The 24,637-nt window shown below is 39.3% G+C and overlaps 1 protein-coding gene across 4 annotated transcripts in view; it reads right to left on the bottom strand.

Moving 5' to 3' along the window:
* The window catches only part of LOC131694329 (uncharacterized), an 81,908-nt gene extending 57,663 nt beyond the window's left edge, over positions 1 to 24,245 (bottom strand). Inside the window, exons 1-2 of one of the 4 annotated variants that reach the window (XM_058982981.1) lie at positions 24,018 to 24,245; positions 11,064 to 11,332 (exon numbers count right to left, since the gene is read on the bottom strand). The gene's annotated coding sequence lies outside the window, so the exon portion shown is untranslated. The remainder of the gene's footprint in view (positions 1 to 11,063; positions 11,333 to 24,017) is intronic. The other 3 variants (XM_058982982.1, XM_058982983.1, XM_058982984.1) reach the window with 3 other exon arrangements.
* Positions 24,246 to 24,637: the final 392 nt, after the last annotated feature.

The following is a 24,637-nucleotide window of genomic DNA, read 5'->3' as shown; positions in this document are numbered from 1 at the left end:
GCACTAGATTGGGTGTCGTATTTCCATTTCGTTCGGTGTTGACATGTTTTTTGCCGGATTGATTCCGAGCATTCGCTTACCCAGTAGACCTGATGCAATGAATTGCACAAAGGTGACGTATTAACCCTTTCATTCCCAACTTTTTTCTAGTGCATGTAGGGTTTCAAAACTAGTTTCCTTGAAAACCGTGGGGTAAAGAAACACGAAAAACCTTTTTCATAAAGATAGGTGATTGGGGGTGGGTGTAGCGTAGTTGGTAAATCGATTGCCTTGTACGCAGCGCACCTGGGTTAGAGTCCCGACCCCGCACATAGGGTTAGAAATTTTTCACCAGAGATTTTTCTAACCCGAAGAGGCGAATGACTTTATGGTTAAAACATCTATAATCGAAATAAAAAAAAGATAGGTGATTCCCTCTCAGTGCTACTCAATTTTTACTTTCCAATGCTCAATACAATTCTCCTAGAATATTTACAATAATCCACTTGTGTGGAAAACGTAGCCAAAGACAGCCTAAATTGAAAATTTTTATCAGTTTTTTATAATATTGCAACATAACGAAGATATATGAAAAATTCATTTTCCGTCGTCAACGTAAACAGTCCCTGGCAGCACTGCTCCATCGGAATCCAATCAGACTAATTGCAATAGCTTAAGTTCTAGAGCTGTTCCTTGTAACTATTAGTACTCAAATGAAAGGCAATAGACACATTTATTAGCCTTACTTGTTTTTGTGAGCACATCTTGCCTCAATCAAAAGTTAAAGTGTATGAAAGGAGAGTGACGAGAACTGTAAAAAATGGGGCGCTGAATATTTGTCATTGTCACTTCAAACGAACCAATCCACATATTTTGAAAGGTCGATTGTTCATTTGGAATGTCTCTGACAGTTAATCTTGACAGTTGTCAGTCGCCTTACATACACTCTTGTAAAGGAAACTAAACAGTCTCAGCCAAAGCAAGATATCAGATGAGATCAGGGCCGTTGAAAGCCGCGTCTGGCCCTAGACTTACATTACTGACAGGACATGTTGATTAGAGAAATTGTATGTATTTAGTTGATTAAATCAAACTATGTTAGATTTGTCGGCTTTAAATCATCATTTGGAACAGCAATACCAATTGTATTGTGTTAGTAAATAGTGTCTCGATAGAGTCTATTAACGGGTCCAGGATATAGCCAAACTGACACATCCGCAGATCGCTTGCCAGATAAGTAATTATTTAGCGAATATCCGCAGCATCTTGTTTCGTACACTCTCAGGAATGGCCACCTTAGACGAGATACCCATTATAATGCGGAACGATTTTGTGGGCAACTTCCTGTTCAAATTCCAACCATTTTCTACGCGTGTATCCAAACTAACTCTTTCCATGCCTAGGAAATAGCTGGGGTCCGAATTCGCCAATGATCCGAATTGGTCCATATTCCCCTATGTTTTACAATTTAATGATGAAAAAACATAAAATACGTCAGACCGATAAGTAATCAATGTAACGACAGTAGGATATTTAATGTCATTAATTTCAATTGTTGTAATTTTTAAATCAGGAAGGCTAAACTTTTTAAAATTTTCTAATTTTTGACAGCAAAAAAAATACTTTTGAAATTTATAGAATAAAATATATTTCTTCTAGATTAAAATGTCTTTCTAATTTTTAAAGCACTAATTGGTACTTAAATTTAACAAATTTAGATTTATGCATCGCTATTTTAAAATGTATTAATTTTCAAAATTAAAAATTTTAGTACTTGACCAGAGCAGTAGCTGCGAACCGAACCGACCAGACACAACATTCAGCAACACAAGTAATTTATTCCATCTACCACTTTGTTGCTTATCCTCTACACAAGCAGTATAATTTTATAGTGGGGTTGGCTGTGATGTCGCTTCTATGACAAAAAACACCATTTCTCAGAGGCGGATCCAGGTGAAGGATTCTGATTCCACGTAGAAAATTTTCGACCAGGTAAATTTTAAATTAGTTCCAATTTTAAGTTAGTTCTAAACTCAAAATCATTTCAAATCAACTTTTCCACTGGTTTTTATTAAATGCTGATATTACGTATTACGCATTGTTCAATTTTCATTTGAAAATTGCAATTTCAGACCCCATACGAAATTTTATTCTGGATCCGCCCCAGCTATTGTACAATAATTCTGGAAGCGAAATTAGCAGGTAATAATTGTTCAGGCTTTTATCCTTGGATTTAGCGATATTTTTTGTCGTAGGTTTCCACATGAAAAACTGTTTCTTTTCACTGAAGCGGTTTTAGGGTCGTCCTGAGAAATTCAAGTACCAAGCATTATGTCAATTTCTGGTTGAGATAGCATTATACTTATTATGCAATATTATAGAGAAATTAGTTGTGAACAACTTTGTTGAACATGTTAAGTTTGTATCATAAACCGTTCTCATTTTGAAATAATTTCCATAACATAAGTTAGAGAGCTTCTTAAGAAACATTTTTTTCAGTACAGTTTTTATGTGATTTTTTTTCTCATAAAAGTGATATTCTGACTTCAAGAGCATCATCCAATCAGTGTCATTTGTGTAGTGGACGAATGCGGCAACGTTAAATATAGCTTCGCCGAATACATAGAAAACGATTCTATGGAAGTTAGCTGCCATGATTTGGCTCCGCATGGTCCTGACGGCGTGATTAAAAGATACATGCAATGATTCAAAGAAGTTGACTCCGTTACCTGGAGGAACTTCTTCCCGGATATTCTTAAAGGTGTGCATGTCGTGAGAATGTGTGAGATCAACCCAATTCCTTCATAAGTAATCTTCTCGTTCATAGAAACAAAGATGTCCCATATGAACAGATAACACTGGTTAGGCGCCCAGGGCAGATTCCTATGTGCCAGTCCTGCACAAAGGTGCTAAATCTCGGATAACGTCGCACAGAAACTGTTAAGGAAAATCCGATTAATACAATTAAAACCAGCATACAGTCATGGTACACTAAACCATACACAGTAGCAAAATTAGTGTCAGCGGATCAGGCAGTAACAAATATCCACTCAACAATGATCGTCTCTAAACCAACAATCAGCAACAACACTGAAGCGAAGGCTGAAGAAAGAGGATACACAATAGTACAGCTAAGGACATGAACGTGAACGATTACACAAGACAAGACTAATCGAACCTCTTCAAATCAAGTGCAAAAAGAACCTTAATACGCAGTAAAAAACTGCGCCTACAAGTGTCCACTAATAAGATTTAGTTTTTTTTTTATTTATTGTAAAAAGAACAACAATTTGCATAATTGAGCCTAAATGAGTTTATGAAATAATCAAAAATTTTGCTTAATGAATTGTAGTAGTAGTTGGTAAATCGATTACCTTGTACGCAGGTCACCTGATTGCGATTCCCAACCCCGGACATAGGGTTGAAAATTTATCTAATCCGAAAAAAAGAGTCGAATGATCCTAAGATTAAAATTTCTGTCATTCATCTGTAGAGCTAGGTTCTCGGAAGGGCTCCCCGTCACAATCACACACTACAATTGGAGACGAAACAGGCAATGGCGCCCACTAAAACACTGCTTTAGGCCAATTGCAGCGGGCTGTGATTCTGAATGTGATATTCATTGTACGGTTCAGATAGGTGGGTGTATTATCGCGAAGGGCTCGAGAATTTGTACGTTAAAGTATTCAATCGCGTGTGCGTTTGTATGTCGCGTGTGCTAACGTGTATGTAACTTCGCGTGTAGAAATTTTATTTGATAACCGTGTGCCTTTCGCATATTCGCGTGAGTTCTTGGATGATCGCGCGCGGACCGCAAATCTTATACTTAATTTTTGGTGTACGGCTTAGATGCTAGAAGAAAGTGAGATCTTCCATATCACTACAGTTTCCGGTCATGTCACCATGGAAGGTGTTGTCTAGTGGATATGAGCTTTATTTTTTAATTGGTTCTACTGAATGTATGGACCTAAGTTGCTAGGACGGAGGGTAATGGTTTCCTGACATGACCGATTCATGATCTCGCGAACACGGACGTTTGTAGGTTCGCGTTTGAGACAGCGTTTGAAACTTCGTAAGTGCTAAAACGTTCACCTTATTACCGGGGTGTTATCAAAGTTTGGGCGATCGCGGGTGTAGGTGTGCGTTGTTGATCGCGAAGGGCTTAAGCGTTCGTATGTTAACGTATTTGTCACGTGTAATCGCGTGCATGTGACTTCGCGTGTACAAAAATGGATTTTGTAACCGTGCAGCCTTTCATATATTCGCGTGCGTTCTTGGATGGTCATGCGGACCTTCATTCTTATATTTAGTTTTCGGTGTACAATTCACATTCGGACAGTGAGTGAGTTACACTATATCACTAGAGTTCCCGGTCATGTCGCCATGGAACGTGTTGTCCTGTGGATATGACAGCTTTCTTTTTTTAATTGGTCCATTTGAAGGTATGGACCTAGCCTGCTGATACCAAGGATAGAAACTTCCGGAAGTGACCGATCCATGATCGTGAAAGTTTTTTGGTTCACGCTTGAGACCGCGTTTGAAAATTTATAAGCGCTGAGACGTTCATCTTATCACCGGGATGTTATGTTTGCGAGATCGCGTATGTAGGTGCCGTGGATGGTCGCGAAGGATTCAAGCATTTGTATGTTAATGTGTTTGTCACGTGTATGTGACTTTGCGTGTATAATTTCGATTTTATAATCATGTAGCGTGTATTCTTAAATGATCGCGCGCACACCGTGAATTTGATGCTTAATTTTTAGTGTATGGTACAGATGGTAGAAGAGAGTCAGTTTTTCCATATCACTAGAGTTCCAGGTCATGTCACCATGGAACGTGTTGTCTAGTGAATATGAACGTCACTTTTTTGATTAATTCAACTGAAGGCATTAGTCTAGACTGCTAGGACCGAGGTTATACTTCCGGACGTAAACGTCTCATGATCGCGCGAGTGGTAGGTTAATGCTTGAGACCGCGTATGGAAGTTTATAGGTGATACGTTTACTTAACTACCGGGGTGTTTTCATGTTGGCGAAATCGCGGGCGTAAGTATGTGTAGATTATTGCAATTGCATGGTCGCGTTTGTGACCAGGTTTGTGTTATCGCGATGGCCACGAGTGTTTGTACGTTTGTACCTGTATGAGTATAGATAGAGTATAATAGAGATATACTAATAAAAGGAATCATAACATGCCGAATAAAGAAAAAAGATACAAAGAGCTTGATTAGAAGTGTATAAATTGACCGATACTATTTGGGTATACATGAGTAATGGAAAAGCAAACTAATAGATAAACAAAAGAAACAGACTAATGAAGTAGAATAGAAAAACACATGTAACATGCAATCAAACTACTTTAACTCGTCTAAATACAGCAAATGTTGTTTATTTACCATTAACGACAATTGCATTTTGTTAGACTTTCATCATGGTATGCTGGCCGGGAATGGATCCATTGTACCTTAATTTATCCAATCCGATCTTCCCGAATAAATAGAATCGAATGCACAAAATGAACGCCGGAAGTATTAGTTGCTATTCTATCATATACGCCAGCTTTGCATCCATTCCCTGATCCAACTGCCACAAATACTCAGAAAAAAAAACATTCCCAGATAGGCATTAGAGTGGGACATGGTTATTTGAAAAAAATAAAATTTGGCTCCGATTAACTTTTTGGGTCCCATTTAGCTTCCAGAACAACTCTGCAAATTTTTAGCTCGATCGGTGAAACTATATTTTTGCGCCCACGGTTTAAAGTTTACATGGGATTTCGTATGGGAAAATTGTCTTTTGCAAATTAATTTTTCCAAGAGTCGCCCGTTATCTCCTAAAAATTAGCAGATATCTGATTTTTATAGGAAATTTCAAGGAAACAAAGTCTAGAAGACCACGAAACGATCTGATGCTTGTGGAAAAAGTTAAAAGTCAAAAACCGATTGATGCCCTGAAGATTGATGAAAATTTCACTTTTCATAGCATCACTGCTTCTGATGGTTTTATTATATACAAAAAATTTAATTTTCTCTTATTATGTACAAAAGAAGCCTCAATTTATCCCCCAAAACCTTGCGAAGTGGCCAAATAGTATAGATAAACAATTTAGATACATTAAGAGAGGATTAAAACAAAATTGCGTATAATTGGATCACCTACAGCAGTGGTGCTAGAAAAAATGAATATTTTATCAATCGTCAGATCATCAATCGGTTTCTACTTAACTTTTTTCTCAAGTATCAGATCGTTTCGTGGTTTTCGAGACTTTTTTTCTTTGTTAAATTTCCTATAGAATCCACATAACGATTTATTTTTAGGAAGTAATGGGCGACTCCTCGAGGAATTATTTTGCAAAAGTTAACTTTCCCATACAAAATCCCATGTAAACTTTAAACAGTGGGCGCAAAAATATAGTTTCACCGATCGAGCTAAGAATTTGCACAAGTGTTCTAAGACCCAAATGGTACCTAAAAAGCTACTCGGAGCTGGAATCTATTTTTTGTCCCACCTAATAGCCATACGATTAGCACAAAACAATATTACTCAAGTAATATAAACTACAATTATTACAAAACGAGAGCTAATAGGTTTCTTCTTCTATTTATTAAATTGATTTAATTATTGAATTAATTTAATTGGCCTATGCACGATGACAAAGTCGACCGATAAATGGACACACAATGGCCCCCACTGTGAGCCCCGTCCGCGAATACCGCCATCAAACTGTAGAACAATATTTGCAAACACGGCACACAGCAAAAGTCAATCCACGTCGACCCGCCAGTCGGCCATGTCACCGCGCACAAACTAGTGGTTGATCGTTAGTATGTGCAGGTGCAGAGTATAAAAAACTAAAATATCAAAAAGGCGCATAAGCCATCTCGGTCTCCTCGATGCACCACTTTTGAGGCGTAATGCAATAACCATCTTAAAGCAATTGTCTGTCAGATGTTCTGAAGTACTGATGCACGCAATGTGCTTGACGATGATTGCAATACGGTTAAACCCCTCAACCTTGGGGAGGAAAAGTTACCTGAATCGAGTATTGCGTAAAAAAGCGTACGTAAATGGAGGTTTTAGTATATTCAGAATAACACTGGAAAATCACATTTCAAAACTGCGCTGTACTACCCATGATCGCATATTTGTCCCGTTTTCTATGGGATTTCCTATCTTTTTGGGACTGCCTTGCGATCATAGGCAGTGTAAACATTGTTTTTTTAAAGAGCCCTTTTAAGTTATGTTATGGAAACCACTCTAAACTGAGAAAGGTTTGAGATACAAACTTGGTACTTTAAACAAAGTTGTTAAAAATTGTCTACTCTGGATCTTTGCCGAAGAAAGTAGCATTCAATCTCAGAAGATTTTGAAACAATTTGCACAATTTTGATTTTTTAGGACTAGTCCAAAAACAACTTTTCATTGTCAGTTTATTTAATAAAACTCGTATTAGACCAACAGTGCACGAGGTGGAGCTTAAGCTTACAGAAGTGGTCCAAATACAGCTACATCACGTGTATATTGTGACATGGATAAAGTTTAGGTTTACAACTGAAACCGAATGCTTGATTGCGAAGAACAATATACAACACGATGTCATATAGAACAACGTAAGAACCAAGATCCTCGTATACATGGTATGGTTGACATAAAATTACACAATTTGGCACTGCACACTAAGGAGGATATCATAAGAGCATTGATTTTTTATATTTTCCGTCTGTTTCTGTCACTGTCTCCAGAGTGGTGACTCAACTATCTCGACCCTAGATATCGGCGCATCAACACGTGGACCAGGATCGACGACTTTACTTTCCTTCTGAAGGAAGACGTGACCCACAGATTTTTCATCTCAAAAATTATAACCATCTCGGCTGGGATTGAACTCAGACCCACCGGCATGAGAAGTGGTCGCGCTTACCACTCAGTCACCAGCGCCATTATAGAACCAATTTGTTTTAATTACTGCGTATAAAACTCACAAATCACTGCACTAAACCGAGAAAAAAACTGCTAGCTACACGGCTGTATATGTGTCCATTCAAATATTTACTGGTCAAGCTACCCCGCCAACAGTCGGAAAAAGCTTAATGGTTCTCGCGTTTAAGCACACCATAATTCTTCCACGAACCAGGAGTGGGCAAAAACATCATAACCGACTGTTCTGCTGATGGCAATGCAATCAGCATGCTCGCGTTGTTCGCGAAACAAAACTTTATCACCACCGAATTCGGATACTGTCAGTGTAACGGGGTCGTGAATGGAAATATTACTCGGAGTGGTGATGTGGGCTTCCATTCAGAAGTTACCACCGAGATTTACAGCATGGTTTGAATTTAATGGGCAGGAGATTGAGTTTATAGCGCGCGCGGTGGAGAAAGTTAGAATCGTTCCAGTTCGACATCGACTAATGTAGCGGTCGATTTTGGAGTTGCACAAAGCGTAAACGAATCGTTATTGGTGCCAATCATTAAGCGTGGCTGTCGTGTTCCAATTAGCTCCTGCTTCCGAAATCTGAAGACAGTGATGACGACATTCAGTTTGCTACTTACTATTTATTATATCCCTAAAGAGAAAAATGTGTAAAGAGCATTGGCGGCATCGATACATGAAAGGAAGAGGTTCTAGAGATGGCAATGTGATCCTCCCATCCCGAGTTCGGATTGACGGTGACGAAAGCGAGATGGTGGACGAATTCGTGTATTTGAGCTCACTGGTAACCGCCGACAATGATACCAGCAGAGAAATTCAGTGACGGATCTTGGCGGGAAATCGTGCCCACTTTGGACTCCGGAGGACGCTCCGGTCGAACAAAATTCGCCACCGCACGAAGTTGATTATCTACAAGACGCTGATTAGACCGGTGGTCCTCTACGGCCATGGCAGACGCAACGTGGCGCAGGCGAATGAACCATGAGTTGCATCAGCTGCTGGAAGAACTATCCATCGCGCTACCGCAAAAATGGACACGTCGATGGTTCTTGAGTGCGACCCTGCAGGAACAAGCAGATGCGCTGCGTACAGCAAGAGACAACAAGGCTCTAGCCTGAACGGTAAGGTAAGTAAGAGACGTTCACCTGATCACCGAGATATTATCATGTTGGAGAGATCGCGCGTGTAGGTGCCGTGGATGGTCGCGAAGGGCTCAAGCATTTGTACGTTAACGGATTTGTCACGTGATCAATTCTCAGAACAAAATAAGAAAATAAAGAAGTAATAATGGAATATTTGTTTAATGACATGAACTCTTTTCAATGGGATTCTTGACTAATAAAAATATACTTAGTTGCTAAATTAGACAATATCTTATCACAAACTGAGTTTTATTGGATTGTTAGAAGAGTATGACTTTCATTGGTTTAGTTTTCGATAAACATTCACTAAAAAACTCACTTTGAACAAGGAAAAGTTTTTTTAAATAGCTTTTTTTCCTTGAAAGTGTCCAACTTGAATTTTTGACGGTAGATGGGGAACATAATTCCCAATCTTGGAACATAATTTCATTCAAATCAAAGATGGGTTTTTTAGTAAATCGGCTTCAAATTTTTAAAATCAATTTTTTTCAGTGTAGGGTTCGATGAAGAATTTTTTCAATATTTTTTTTCAAAAATTTTACTAATTTTGTAAAAATCACTCCTACAATATTTTTTGGTGGGATTTGTCATTTTTAGACTATAGCCATTTGAAAAAAAAAATGGTAAAAAAAGTTTGGACCTTTTGAAAAGACAGCCTAGATCTTTTTTTGGAAAAAAACGAAGTGTGCAAGGTGGTTTTTTTGTGACAATGTCTTCATGTACAGAAAGTTACATTAAAATCTGAGGGGGTGCTGCCAACTCTGAATACGATTTAGCGCGAAATTCGTCACATCCAAGATTAAGTTCCCGTTGATATGGTAGTAATGATTTGCGATACGTTACGTTGTTGTGGGGCCGATAAATTTATCATCGCTCAAACAAGTAAGTTCCAGCAAGCCCTATGAATGCGTCGCAGGTTGTACTCTTCACCTTATGACTAATAGCAAAAGTATAATACCTGTCTGGAGATCTACCGCCATTATAGTTTACAATGGGTAAAAGGTGTGCTATAATGTGTATAGCATGACGAAAAGCTATACGGTAGTGGGTAATTATTTGATAAGTGTTCTGTTGTTCTCGCGGTGGAAAAAGCCAGAAGCCTCCACAATCATGACGATCGCCATATTCGATGCAAGTCGTTCATAGCAATTACATTCAGCGGCCTACTTAAAAAATAACTGGTAATGATTAGAAAATTTAAGGTAAAGAAATAAAATGAACAGTATTTTCAGGTATTATTATACTTTTTTTCTATCTGAAGTCCTTAAATCAACAGTATTGTTCTCTTAAGAATAATTTTCAACAGTTAATAATTTTTTTTTAAAGAATAAAATAATAATCTTTTAGGTTCATTGCATGTCAAAACAAGATATCTGCTATCTGCCGGTAATCAATGTTGTCGTTGGTTTAGACGTCGATGTTGCTCTGATCTCATAAGCCACTCGACGTACGTTCGTGCCTGGGCCAGGAAGGATCCATACGGGTCAGTAGGATCGTAGCACTAACCCTGCAATTCTATGGTACACTAAGAATCGAAAGCGAAGCCAGAACAGAAGGTCAAGTTTCACCACGGAATGTAGCACCAAGTCTTGGCTTGGCTTTGCTAATGACTGTCGAAGCTATGTGTGCATATAATTAAACATTATAGCTCTCAAAACAATCTCGTACAGTTCCGAGTTCTAAAACATTTGAAATGAAGAAATTTTTCGATAGGGAAGTAATTTTATTCGCGAAGTATGTTTTATTTTTAGTAAGCCAGAACTGAATTGGACCCATCGTTTCTGTTTTAATAACGCTTTGAATTTAATTACGACTGCGGCAACACCACCCCTTGAAACTTTAATCATATATCTCCACCATTCTGGCATTGTACCATTATCTAACTGCAGAACTAGCAAGCACTGTTCGCAGACCACTGTTTTTCATCTGCCAAGAAAAATCCATTTTCCTCACGTTTTATTTCATATACACATCTTTTCTACGCTAGAAACATTTATGTTTGCAGTATTACCTTTTTTTCGGATTCGCCGGAAAGCCACCACCGACTGCAATTTTTCTCGTCTACACCCCCTTCTTCGGCTTCAGCTCCAACTTGCCCGTTTGTGATCAATATTTCGTTTGGCTTCTCGACTTAATCCTTTGGAAATCCATCACTTTGTTCCAGGCACTTTTCTCTGACTATCTAATACTATTATTATTATTATTATTATTATTACTGCAGCTGTTTAGCTTATTAACCCACTTCTTCCTTCACTCACTATTCATCTAATCGCTAGCATTCTGCGGGAAAAAAACTAATTAACTACATACACCCAACACATTCAGCTAACCCTCGTAACCCACGTATCGGTGATAGTTTTCGTGCAAAAACCCTATTTTCCCTATATTCACTTATCAGCCGACTGCCTTGGTGACGGCTTTTACGCTTGATTACACTCGGTTGACATCTAACTGTACATATACGGCACGGTGGGTCACTATGGGGGAAAATTAACAACTGAGAGGTACCGCGACGGATTTTCCCATCGTTTGCTGCTGTCGACGGTTCGGCTAGTACGCGACGTATAGTAGCTTTGAACGTATGTATGTAGTATAGTAAGGATTCTCTACCGTTTCAATCTACTCCCGATGCATTGCTCTCGTTGGCTCTCTCTTTCCTTTTTTATAACACTCTCGCTGTATCGGCGCGAACTGTAGTAAAATTTGGAACATGCTGTAAGAAGGCAAATTTTCCGATACTTTCGATTTAAGGAATGGCTAATCGGTTGTGCATTGAGATTGAAATGAATTTCATCGTGGCATGTGCTGGTGTGTAATAGGATTTCGATATACGGTATAGCGCTTATTTTCACTCTGTTAGCAAGTTTCTTTAGGTTAGGAATCGGCGTTTCAGTCTGTTGTTCAATAAAGAACTCCTGTATGTTCTCTTCTTCCGACGTTTCGGTCCTTATTGGATTCTTTCCTTGAGAAAGGTCCAATAAGGACCGAAACGTCGGAAGAAGAGAACATATAGGAGTTCTTTATTAAACAACAGACTGAAACGCCGATTCCTAACCTCTTTACGTTACATAAACAGTCGAAAACACAGCAATCTATTAGGAAGGTAATTCTGGAGAAAATTTAAAATAAGACGTAAGTAACAACGACCGATTCTCTTGGGGGTCAATCGATGGAATGGGTACAAATTGGCATCAACAGCTTTGCTTCGTTGTTAAGAACCAAGAAAATAACAACACAAATTTCCGGTGAAATGATCGTGCTTGAGAGTAACGAAAACTCGAATCGAGTATCCCTATTGTTGCTCTACCATTTGACTCAATGCTGCTCTAACCAGTTGCTTCAAATGGGTGATAATAGAAACATGGCGAAAATAGGCTGATTACCCTATGTGTGTTTCAGAGGGGTAGGTTAGAGGTATATTGCGAATTTTTGGTGTCAGAGAAAAGATGAGTTGGAACGTATTCGTTCCATAACCTGCTTCTAGACTGTATCTCTATCTATCGAATACTGAAATAGGACAAGATAAAGCCATGATACTACGTTTCGTTGGGGGACTTGACCTTCAATTGTTACAGATTTAGCAGGACAATTTGGGAGTTGGAACAACGATACTAAAGTGGTTTTTGGTTGAAACGAAACTGATTTAGGTTCTAAGGCGTTAACCCTCAAAAAGGCAAAAAATCAAGAAGCAGCGCTATTAAGTCCCTGTCCAATTAAAAGCCTTTTTTCGTTGTAATAGTGAGAAAATTGGAAGCCCAAAAATACTCGATCGTTTCTATTTCTAACTACAGGTTTATTACTATACAAGTAACATACGAAGACTGAATAGTGATTCTGCTCTGATCAGAGTTGAATAGATGCAAAGACTGTCAAGTGTTAACGAAACGGGTTGTTTTTTATAGAATAAGGACCTGTTGAAGGCGCTAAATTTTATGAAGTTACAGCCGTACCTACAAAAATGACGATCCAAAAGCTCTTGAAGTTGTCTATGATCAGCTTCACATCGTACGAGAATTGTTTAGGTCATCTTTTTGAATAAGGAACTTGCCATTCGCCAGCGAGTATTTTGACGTTGTTTAAGAACAGTACAAATAGTGAGGGTCCCAGATTGCCTCCTTGCGGTGCGTTGGAGAGCGTTGAAAATGAGCGAACAGTGTAGCTTATACATTTATGCTAAATTTATTCGATATCAGTGGCGTAGCCATAAATTTTGGTTATTGGGTTTTGATGAAAATCGTTGATTTTTCGAAAGCGCCAAAATTTGATGTAAGTTTGATAAATTAGTGATAAAACAAAATTAGTCTAACAGATGCGTTTTACAAATTCTTTTATAATATGTCAATAAAGTAAAAGAATCCAACTACAAAGTGCATTTTTAAAGTGGAATAATATTCGAAAACATTTTTAATGGTCAAGATCACATAATTTCGAAACCATCAACTTTGAAGATTGTTAAACATCTCGAAGAAGCTTTCCAATATAAAAAGTGCATATTTTGATAATTTTGGTGACCAAATCTCATAGAAGTAATTATGGAGATGTAACTCTTCAAAAATAGTAAGAAGCTTGGTATCTTCAGCAAAGTTGTTGATAATGTAATTTTGAAAAACTTTGTAGAAAATCTGAAGGCTACATAAATTCACTATATCGAGATACAACATCACATTTAAGAAATTTTCTTAAAGTCAGTTCTTTTAAATAAAACTTGAGTTTAGAGACTATCTTGAATAGAATGTGAATTTTATTGTGTATACACAGCAGAAAAGATTTATCGATTACAGTAAAGGGTGTCCCACATAAAATTGCATCAAGAAAAAAACTCATTAGGTATTTTCTTTTGAAAATTTGAGTAGAAGTAGCTTAGAGTTTATTGTTAACATTGTATTGTTATCGCTGTCAGTTTTTCGAAAATTGATTTTGTGTAAGCACCTGGACAATCCTCAACTCTCTCAACGAGACATCGGAAAACAACTCTGTATCGTGGAGGCAACGGTGAATCGTGTGACTAACGATACTATCAAACTCTGAGCATCGAACGGAAGCAGAAATGTGGTCAGAATGAATAGCGATCAGGGTCGCAAGCGTGTGGCAAGAACATTTAAGTGTAATGCCAATGCTTCTGTCAGGGCTAAAAGGTTGAATCTATCCCAGTCTTTCGTTCAGAGAGCCAATGATCGGGAAGGACTGCATACGTACAAATCATGACGAAAGGCAAAATACGATGCGCAAGTCACGGGCCCGGAAACTATAAGTGCGGAGGAAGTAAGGAAGCAGAAACTTTCAAAGTTTGCCAATAAATGCATTATTTGGCAAGCGATATGCTCATGTGGCAAACGGAGTGCGCCGTTCGTGACTACCGAAATTGTTAACGAGTGCCTACAGAAGCGTCTACCTCCTGCGAAGTAACACGAGGGCGCTACGATCTTCTGGTCTGATCTAGTTTCGTGCCATTATTTAAATTTCATTCGGAGTAGTACGAAGCCAACGGGGTCACTTTCTTACCCAGGGTTGTAACCTTCTCCCTCTGGCTACGCTACTGCTTGATAGATTTCCAGACACTTGAAATTTTTTCAATAAATTAAGAGAAGTTGATGGGACGGGACCAATACCGGATCGTGGCTGGCAAACCAATACTCGTGGGAGGCTAGAAGCGGGGATAACATCTTTCAGACCATTGGCCTCGGAATCCGGAACGACATCTCATCAATACCGGTACTACTCAACACGAAGTTTTTAGTCGTGGCACGAATCATATCAAATCCAGCCGAATGTACAGTGTCCTCTGTCTACATTCCCGCCGGAGGGCGCAATATCCGTTCAAAACTGAAGAACATGCTGGAGCAACTAGACATTCGCTTCCTGGTGATGGGAGACTTTAATGCTCATCATCCGTTCTGGTAGAAGCGAGCAACGGGACAACGAAATTGCAGAAGTTATAGAAGAATGAACATATCACAGAGCTCGCTGGGACCTGGGATTAGTCCGTTCTCGTAGACACCGGAAATAGTGACCAACATCCAATTCAAATAACGTATGACCGAATACCGCCTGCCAATACTCGCCGTCGGCGCTGGCTGTCCGACCAGCCGGACTGGGTCGCCTACGCGGAGGCAGTCTCGGGCTTTCTCACACCAGGCCGTGAATACACACACGACCAACTAATGACTAAACTCTTTCAAGCCGCCGGGCGTAGTATTCCTCTTACCAGCGGCAAACCTCTACCCAGAGTCAACCACTGTGCACTGGTGGAGGTCATCAAAGAATGCAACGCACTCCGGATGCTGAAAAAGACCCCCACCAGGGATGTAATGCACCTCAGAGCAAATAAAGAGAAGAGCTCTTTGCCCTTTTCATGCGAACCACCGCTCTTCTCTTTCACAATAAACCTCTTCACTCCGATATGTGTTGCTCCCATACGTGCATTCTCCTCCATGGCTGCACACAATAAAGAGTAGCAATAAAAAGGCACTTTAGTGTGCATCTTGCTCCCACGCACACGGAAGCAGAGAAGGCAACAAAAAACATTTTAAAAACGTTCTTCCGATCAAACTTTATCTGAATTGTAGTTTGATTCGCCTTCCTACTTGCTTTCCAGTGAGGGGAGGCACAAAAAAGAGGCTCTTCAAGGTGACTCTTTGAACGAAATTGTGCAGATCTTGGTGCACAGATCTTACTCTTTTTCGTTGTCCAGTTTCTCTTTGTGCGGTCCTTCTGCACATCGCTGTGTTTTTGTGCTGCTCTACTTCTAATCGGCGTATTTTACTTTTTGTGACACATTGTGTGAGCAAATAACAAGCCTGACCCCCACTAAGCACATGATCATGAAACCGGGCCAGGAAGGCCATCGAGGCTTTGAAGATCAAGAGCTGGAACGCGTTTCTCCAAGGGATATCTCCCGGATGCTTCTACCGCCGAGCTTTGGAGGAGAGTGAACGCCATCAGCGGGAAAAGAAGGCAAGCCGGCTACTCCCTCGAAGTTAACGGAACCACAAAGTCGAACCCCAAGAAATTTGCTGAAGAACTCGACAAACACTTCAGCTCGTTAGCCTCAGACGCTGCTCTCCCTACAACCTTTTTGGCACGATGCAGAAGACTTGGAAGAGCGCCCATACCCGATCAGAAGCACATAACAGAAATATTTCAAAACTATATTTCGCATTGTTACTTCTTATAAATTTCTGTTATTTTAACTACTAACGAGACCTAATTTATAACTCAATGTGTTATAAAAATGGTGTTCTGTTATAATATTGTTATTTCATTCTGATCGGGCACCCTTCCCACAAGACTCCGAACAAGACCTCAGCAGAGCGTTTTCCGGGATAGAATTAACGGCGACACTCGCTACCGTCCACGGAAACTCTGCGGGACTTGGCTACCCAGAGGTTGGCCAATCTATCCAATTCTTTTGGAAAACGGCCTTTGTTATCCCCATACCAAAGAAGGGTGACCCTCCCCGTACGGCCAAAGACTTCCGGCCGATTACCCTGCTTCCCTGCGTAAGGAACGGATTTGGAGAAATGCTCCGGCAGGCCTTGGTGGATGATTTGCATGCCGAAATAGCAATATTGGACATCACCAAGGTCTACAACACAGTCTACAGCGAGGGGGTTTTCCGACAACTAGTTAGCTGGGGACTCACCGGAATCTTTGGGAACTACATCAAGGACTACTTCAACAATCGTGTCTTTCGAGTGGAAATCAGTAGCCTACAGTTCAGAACATCTGTGGAAGAAAACGGTATCCCACAGGGATCCGTCCTCGTTGTCACTTTATTCTTCGTCAGCATGAACTCCCTCTTTGTATATTAGCCCTTAGCTTTGTCTACGCCGACATCATAATCATCGTAGTTGAGGATCGACCGCTCGAGTGCGGCTAGCCGGTCCAAGTCGCCGCCAAATGCTCAGTATCACACTGTAGCAATTCTCATCACCTAGCTACTAACACACCGGCCAAAATTACAAATACACTTGACCCCCCCCCCCCCGTCTGCCAGGTATGCCAAATCAGACTCACCGTGGAACATCTTCTTTAGTCGATTGTCTAGAGTTTCAAAACCTCCGAAACCTCGCCCAACTACCGTATTCAATCCAAGACATTCTGGCCAACAACTCGACAATTATCTCGTTCTTGAGAGATGCCGAGCTGCTCGAGAAATTGTAGGGATTCTCACGGACTATAAAATCCAAAGCACTCCAGCGACACACAACGCAACAACCTATCCCGCAGCTTTTAAAATATTGTCAATGAAATCTACTATGCAATGTAAAATAAAAATGTACACACTTTATTATGTTCTCGGGCGAATGACCAAATAGGTTAAAGTCCGAAATAAACAACCAACCAACCAACCTTTTTATATGAGAAATGCAGAAATGTGCCAAATTCCAAAAAGTCAATTTTCGCCAAAAAATATTTTTTTCGAGAAAACATCAAATCTCGACGTTTCATGTATTTTAAAGACATTTGGCATCAAAGATACAAATTCGATTTTTCTAGGAGCATTTGAGCATTTTTCAGTTCCTGCTTATATGGAATCAAAAACCGTCGTGGTTGTCCAATGCGGTTAAAGCGACTTTGGTTAGTCATTATTGATCTAGACTGGGAAATCACAGTAATTTTGCACCCATTTTAATAAGTTTTCATCATTTTGATATCTTAGTGGTAACAGTTTATATGGGAATTTGCTGTGTAGCCGCACTCTTCAATCCGTAACTCCGGAACCGGATGTCCAATCGATAAAAAAATCAATAATAACCGATGGGAAGGTTGTACGTTTTATTTGAGATCAGGGCCGGCGGAAAGCGTGGGTAGTATGGATAGCACTACCCACTCAAAAATAACCGAGTGGGTAATTACCCACTCGAAATTTTGAACCATTTCAAAAAATTTAGATGCGCAACGCATGTATCTCGCACTACACACATTTGAAAACATCGATGTACCACAATTCCATTTGCATAAACGAACGTGATTTAATGTGAATGTAATGTAAGCGTGTGCATTGCGAAAAGGGAAACAATCCTTACTAATGGACCCCTCACCCCATGCTTTCTACCCACTCGGGCGTAAAGTGTTTCGCCGCCCCTGTTTGAGACTAAGTTTGTGCAAATCGGTTCAGGCATCTCTGAGAAGCAGAGGTGACATTTTTTTCCACATACACACAAATACATTTTTAGATCTCGACGAACTGAGTCGAATGGTATATGACACACAGCTTAACGATGTTCATGGTGCATAACCTTTCTATATAAGAAAGGCAATATACAGAATATATCTTATGAATTATTTATTCACACAGGTTCTTTCTTCCGTGTCTGGCCAACTGTTTGTTCCTTCTCTGGGACACTAAATGGCTGTTACGACACTGTAACACAAACTGAAGAATTTTTCTTATGATCCATGTTTATACGCCGTTAAGTAGTTGACAAAGGAGTAGTCGTAGTCGTCAACGCTCGCTCGCTTGAACGAATTGGCGCACATAATAACTAATTTCGCAAAATCCATTATTTTCGTTATTCGTTGTACATACTACGGAATTAGATACAAAATTGTTGTAAAGATATCCAATCAGTTAGCAGATAATTTTTTCCATTTAGTACAATGGCACATATACAGGGTAAAAAATCGGGTATAGTTCAGGCCGAAATTTATAAAAACGTGCTCCTATATTGAAACGTTAGAATTATTCCAATTCAAAAGTCTTTTCGAAACGGCTCGTACACTCATGCTATTTTTTGATATGTTGTGTAAATTTATATGATCTTTCAATTAAAAATTTGAAAACAAGGAATCGCTGAAAGTGATCTTCAGTAATTCCTTGTTTTTAAATTTTAATTGTAAATATCAAGAAAAATCAGAATTTTATTGTAATACCCCTTGATGGTATAAGGGAGGCCGGCAAGATTCATTGTTCATGTTGTTGATTTTGCAAGCTCTCACCAGCCTAAACCAAATTTCAAGCAGTAGTTTGTATTTGTAATATTTGTGTGATGTTCGGAAAAATAATATATATTCGTCATGTGCTGTTTTTGCATTGCTCAGCTTCCATTTCAATTTTTTTTTGCTGTTCTGCGAATGATCTTTCTCTAACATATTGTATGTCCATTGAGCATTTACTGAAAGAATGTCAAATTAATATGTAGTTTCTTCTTTTGCTGTTTCGTTCTCGAGCACACTCAAAAGCACATTGGTTTATGAAAACGACCAAACGGCTATAGAAACGCATTAGTACACGCGAAATTAAAAACGTGCTAACATATGCGACATACAAACTCCCAAGCGCATAATGCCATACAAACGCTCGCGCTTTTCGCGATATTACAAAACGCGGTCGCAAACGCAATCATTCGCGCACACATGCGCCGAGGATTTCGCAATCAAAAAAACGTGTCGACGGTAAAGTGACCCTGTTATCACTTACGAATTTATTAACGCGGTCTCCAGTTTGTCTTCACATCTCACCCTGAGCAGAAGCAAAAAATCGTCCCGCGCAAGTGAAACAGTCAATTCTACCTAAAAATCAATCGGTGCCTATCACACAAGCAGTCCATATAACAATAGCCTATACCTACTGTGCGATTTAGTGATGAGTGACGGTGCCCAGCAAAAAGCAACCCAGATACGGCCGAACTGTGTTGCTGTTGATTTTTCGAAATGCCCCGTAAGACCAGCCATTCGGGAAGTGGAACAGTTATTAAAAGTGCAGATGAAACTCAATCTGGCTGAAGTGAAAACCCTACAAATGCATCATATCAAACATTGCGTGCTGATTTCGTTCAACAACATTAACCAAGCTGAGTCATTCGCCTCGCGAAATAACTAGCAGCACACCGCCGAAGGCGGCAATGTTAAATATAGCATTCCCGTATACATCGAGAACGGCGCTGTAGAAGTGTCCATGATTTGGCTACGCGTACCCCTGACGGCGCGATTAAAAAATGCTTGCAAAAATACGGAGAAGTAGACTCCGTTACACATGAGACTTGGGGGAATTTTTTCCCGGGCATCCCTAACGGTGTTCGTGTGGTGAGAATGCGTGTGACCAAGCCAATTCCCTCTTACTTAAGCTTTACAGTGTTAGGAAGGGACGATGCTCTCATTCAACAGACATCACTAGTCACGTACCCAGGGCAAATTCCTACGTGCCAGTTCTGCACGAAGAAGCTGCACCTCGGAAAACCTTGCGTAGAAACTGTTAAGGAAAACTCAAATCCAACTGAAATCAGCACACAACCATCTTACGCTAAACCACTAACAGCTGCAAAACCAACATCTCCGGATCAAGCACCAACAACCAGTAACAACAACAACGAAACGAATGCCGAAAAATAAGAACATACAATAACGACCGATAAGAGTAAGACACAAACTGGAACATCTGACCGCGAGCAGCAGGAAAGTAGTACGGATGAGGACATGGATATGAACGACAACGCGAAAGAAGACAAATGGATCGAACCTCAAATGGCAGTGGACAACACTGGCAATATTTCGCCCCCTAGAAAAAGGATCTCAACACGCAGCAGAAAGCTGCGCCTGAACGAGACCAAAAATTTTACATAGCTGTTTTTTATTTATTGTAAAAAAACAAACAATCGGCCTCGTCGAGCTACCGCATTTGGGCCTAAATAAACTTATTAATTATAAAAAAACGTGGTCTCGAAGTCGATTTTTTAAATGCCCACTAGCACGCGAAGCTGAAAGCCCCTACTCTCGGTCCTAGATTGTCGCTGTTGTGCTATCTTATGACAAACGCCATTTTGGGGTAAAATGAGTTAGATATGCCACATTACTTGTCTAAAAAATCTCTACAAAGTGGCGTTTTCAGAATTTTGATATTTTGCTTGATTACTGAGATATATCGAGAAATGTGTTGAAATTTTTTGAATTTTTTGCTTCAAATGACTGTGTCTGGGGATTGGCTCAAGTTATCTTAATGCATATTGTCTTTTTATGCGTGAAATTATCTGAGAAACACAATAGAACAATCATTTTATAAACAAAAATAAACGAATTGTGACAAAAATGAATTTAAGTTTTAAGCTGGAAATATAGCATATTTGGCAACACTGTAACCAAAAATAACTATTTTTTCTAGATTCCCTGATTCGTTTCCTTCAAAATGCATTTCACCGATTTTTTATAGGTCAAATCAAACCAAAGATATGAATAAAAGATAAGAATTGATGATTTTTTTAAATTTTCCATGCACGATTATGACACGCCATACATATTTGTCCTCAATACACACCTATGACACGTGTGGGTGCGACTTTTGGTTACATTTATAGTAACAACTCGCCACATATTGAACTGATCTGCGTAATACTAGTGAGATTGATACAGAATAGATAGAAGCACCAAATGTCTTCTTTGAATTGTTTATACCATTTATAAGTTTCAAGATATTCAATCTCAAACATTAAAAACCGTTTTTCTCGAAATGTGCTAAATGACGCTTGTCATAAGATAGCACAACAGCGACGAGATGCCTAGGTCGATACTTTCAGTTTGAATATTCTCAAAAAAAAATCCGCTCATATTTCTTCACAACAAGTTCAGGGTGACAGTTACCGGGAACCCTAGTGGTTCTCTACTAACTCTGAACCGCGCACTCAAAATTAAACATCAAACTCGCGGTTATCGCAAATGTTCAAGAACCCACTCGAATATGAAAACGGTTATAAAAGCGAATTTATACACGCGAAGTTACATATGCATTACCATACGCGACATACAAACGTTCACCCGATCAAGTACGTTAACATATAAACGCTCGAAACGTTCGCGATCATTCACGTACACCTACGCCCGCGTCTCGCAAACATGGAAACGCTTTAGCACTGATAAATTTATAAACGTGGCCGCGAACGCGAACATATATCGTCGCTGTTGTGCTATCTTATGACAAGCGCCATGTAGCACATTTCGAGAAAAACGATTTTTAAAGTTTGAGATTAAATATTTTGAAACTTATAAATGGTATAAACAATCTAAAGAAGACAATTGATGCTTCTATCTATTCTGCATTAATCTCTCAAATATTACGAAGATCGGTTGACTATGTTGCGAGTTTTTACTAAGAATGTAAATAAAAGTCGCACTCACACGTGTCATAGACGTGTATTGATGACAAAATTTGTAGGACGTGTCATAATCGTGTATGGAAAATTTTCCATAGAAAAAATCATCAATTTTTAACTTTTATTCATATCTTTGCGTTCATATGGTCTATGAACAATCGGTGAATTGCATTTTGAAGGAAATGGGTCAGGGAACCTAGAAAAAAAATGTTATTTTTGATTACAGTTTTGCCAAATATGCTTTATTTCCAGTTTAAAACTAAAACTGTGTTTTTCTCACAACTCGTGTAATTTTCCATTGTGCCATTGTGTTCCTCAGACATTTTCACACATAAAAACATCTAAACCTTCAATATAACTTGAGCAAATGCCTAGATGCAGTGATTTGAAGCAAAAAACTCACAATTTCTCATCATGTTTCTTGCTATATCTAACTAACCAAGTAGAATTTCAAAATTCTGAAAACGCCACTTTGTAGAGATTTTTCAAACAAGTAATGTGGCATATCTAACTCAGTTTACCCCAAAATGGCGTTTGTCATAAGATAGCACAACAGCAACGATATGTAAACCGTTGTTCTCACGCAATTTTAAATTCTCCACGTCCCCACATCTGAACCCTACTCAATACAGTGGAGACCCGATTCTATCAGCACTCGATTTTATCTACCCACGATTTTTTCAGCTTTTTGATCCGATTTTATCAGCTTCATATGAAAATTGATAGTTGGTAGTTTGATTGGCTCTAGCAGACGAACCAAGTTGAATTCGACTAAATCCTCTCTTTAGCATATATTTCTTATCTTAGAGATCCGAAAAATGCAAAAATAAAAATATTATTTTTTTTAAATTTTGCACTGTCAGGCCCCCTTAAGGGGAACTTGAAGTAAATAATCAGAAAAGTTTACAAGGCTTTATCTAAGGAACAAAGAAGAATATTTTAAGAGCTTCGGTTTATTAAAAAGACAGAAAACATGTCCCGATTTTATCAATGTCCCTATTTTATCAGCTTAGATTTCGCCATGGGGCTGATAAAAAACGGGTCTTTACTGTATCACATTCAGAAGTACCAGTACCCCGGGTTTGGTGGCTTAAAATTTCCGATTTCGGTAACCTAAAAATTAGTACGTTTTTACGAAAAATGAGGAGGAACAAAAATAATTTTTTTCTATCTTAGTTCGAGTCAGTTGAACAAATTCGAGAACAATTTGAGGAAAGCAAAACCCGATTTACAAGTCAAAATCAAAACACCAACATTCTGCCGCGCCATTATCGCAATCTTTAGCATGACAAACGCCAACTTCACTTTGATTCACTTTTGCCGAGAAAAACACATCCTTTCCCCCTTCTATTCATGCTGGCATTTAACCACGCCACAACATTCATCATTATATGAATTCTGTTTTTGTGCTCATGTTTCGCACATTTTTACCGCTTTATGATACTATATTTATCCAAACAACAATAGCACCGTACGTCACGATATGGGACTATTAAAATAGATACATATTCAAAAGTTCAATGCAAAACAGAGAGCGCGCTACACACGAAGAGAAAGAAAGAATATTAGAGAGCGAATCCTGTCAGTTTTAAAGCCGCTTCAGCATTTTCCATGGGAAAATCTGTGGGAACTTTTTTACGTCAAGGACGTCGTCACAGTTGTTTTGTACTGGGAGCCAAGAATAAGGACTCTGTTATAATAGGCATGTATGCGTCGTTACAGGGCACAATCAGCACAAGGTAGCACCAACACCAGCAAACACGGTCAGTAACAATACGTAACACATCACCGGATCGAAATTTTATCCATGTTTTGCCGCACTAGTAAATTTTTCAGTTTTCCTTTGACGTCCCGAAGGGATCCATTCTGAGAGCAATCACCTGATCAGCAGTCGGTAGATCCGTTCAATCACAGTTGACTTTTTTTATCACCTATTCGTGAACAATTCGCTGATGAGGATTTAGTTAGATTGACATTAGAACAGAAACCAGTGGCCAGGAAGTAGGCCGGCACTTTTCCTTTTACTTTTTCTCCTGCTTGCACCGTTCGACGCAGGAATCCTCGCGACTTGTTCGTTTCTCTGTTTCTGGTGGAAAACTGAGTTGCTGGGAAAAATCGAACCATACTGCACCTGCAGTGGTAGTCTGCGGCATATAGTATTCGGACTCTTTTTCTCTCACATTTCGTTACTTCAATTTTCTCTCGTTCCAAATCAATTTTCTCAAAGAGACAGAGAGAGAACAGGTGTCACAACAGCACACGACCGGTGTTGATGGTGTTTGGCGGGATGAGTGCGTGTATGGAAATCATACGGGAACGGGAGTAATACTGTTTTGTTTACGTGCTGGAACGATTGATTTGTCCCTATTTTTCCTACCACTGATGGTTTTGGTTAGAACAGGCTCTACTGCCAAAATGAATTGATCGAAACGGCGTTCACAAATAAGGTGTCTAATTGATGTCACAATTGAATCGTTGATACTGTCGACGAGGGAAGCAT

Source organism: Topomyia yanbarensis, chromosome 3 (assembly GCF_030247195.1).
Source record: "Topomyia yanbarensis strain Yona2022 chromosome 3, ASM3024719v1, whole genome shotgun sequence".
Taxonomy (NCBI): Eukaryota; Metazoa; Arthropoda; class Insecta; order Diptera; family Culicidae; genus Topomyia; species Topomyia yanbarensis.
Note: the sequence above shows the minus strand (reverse complement) of the source record. Positions and strands in the feature narration are given on the sequence as shown.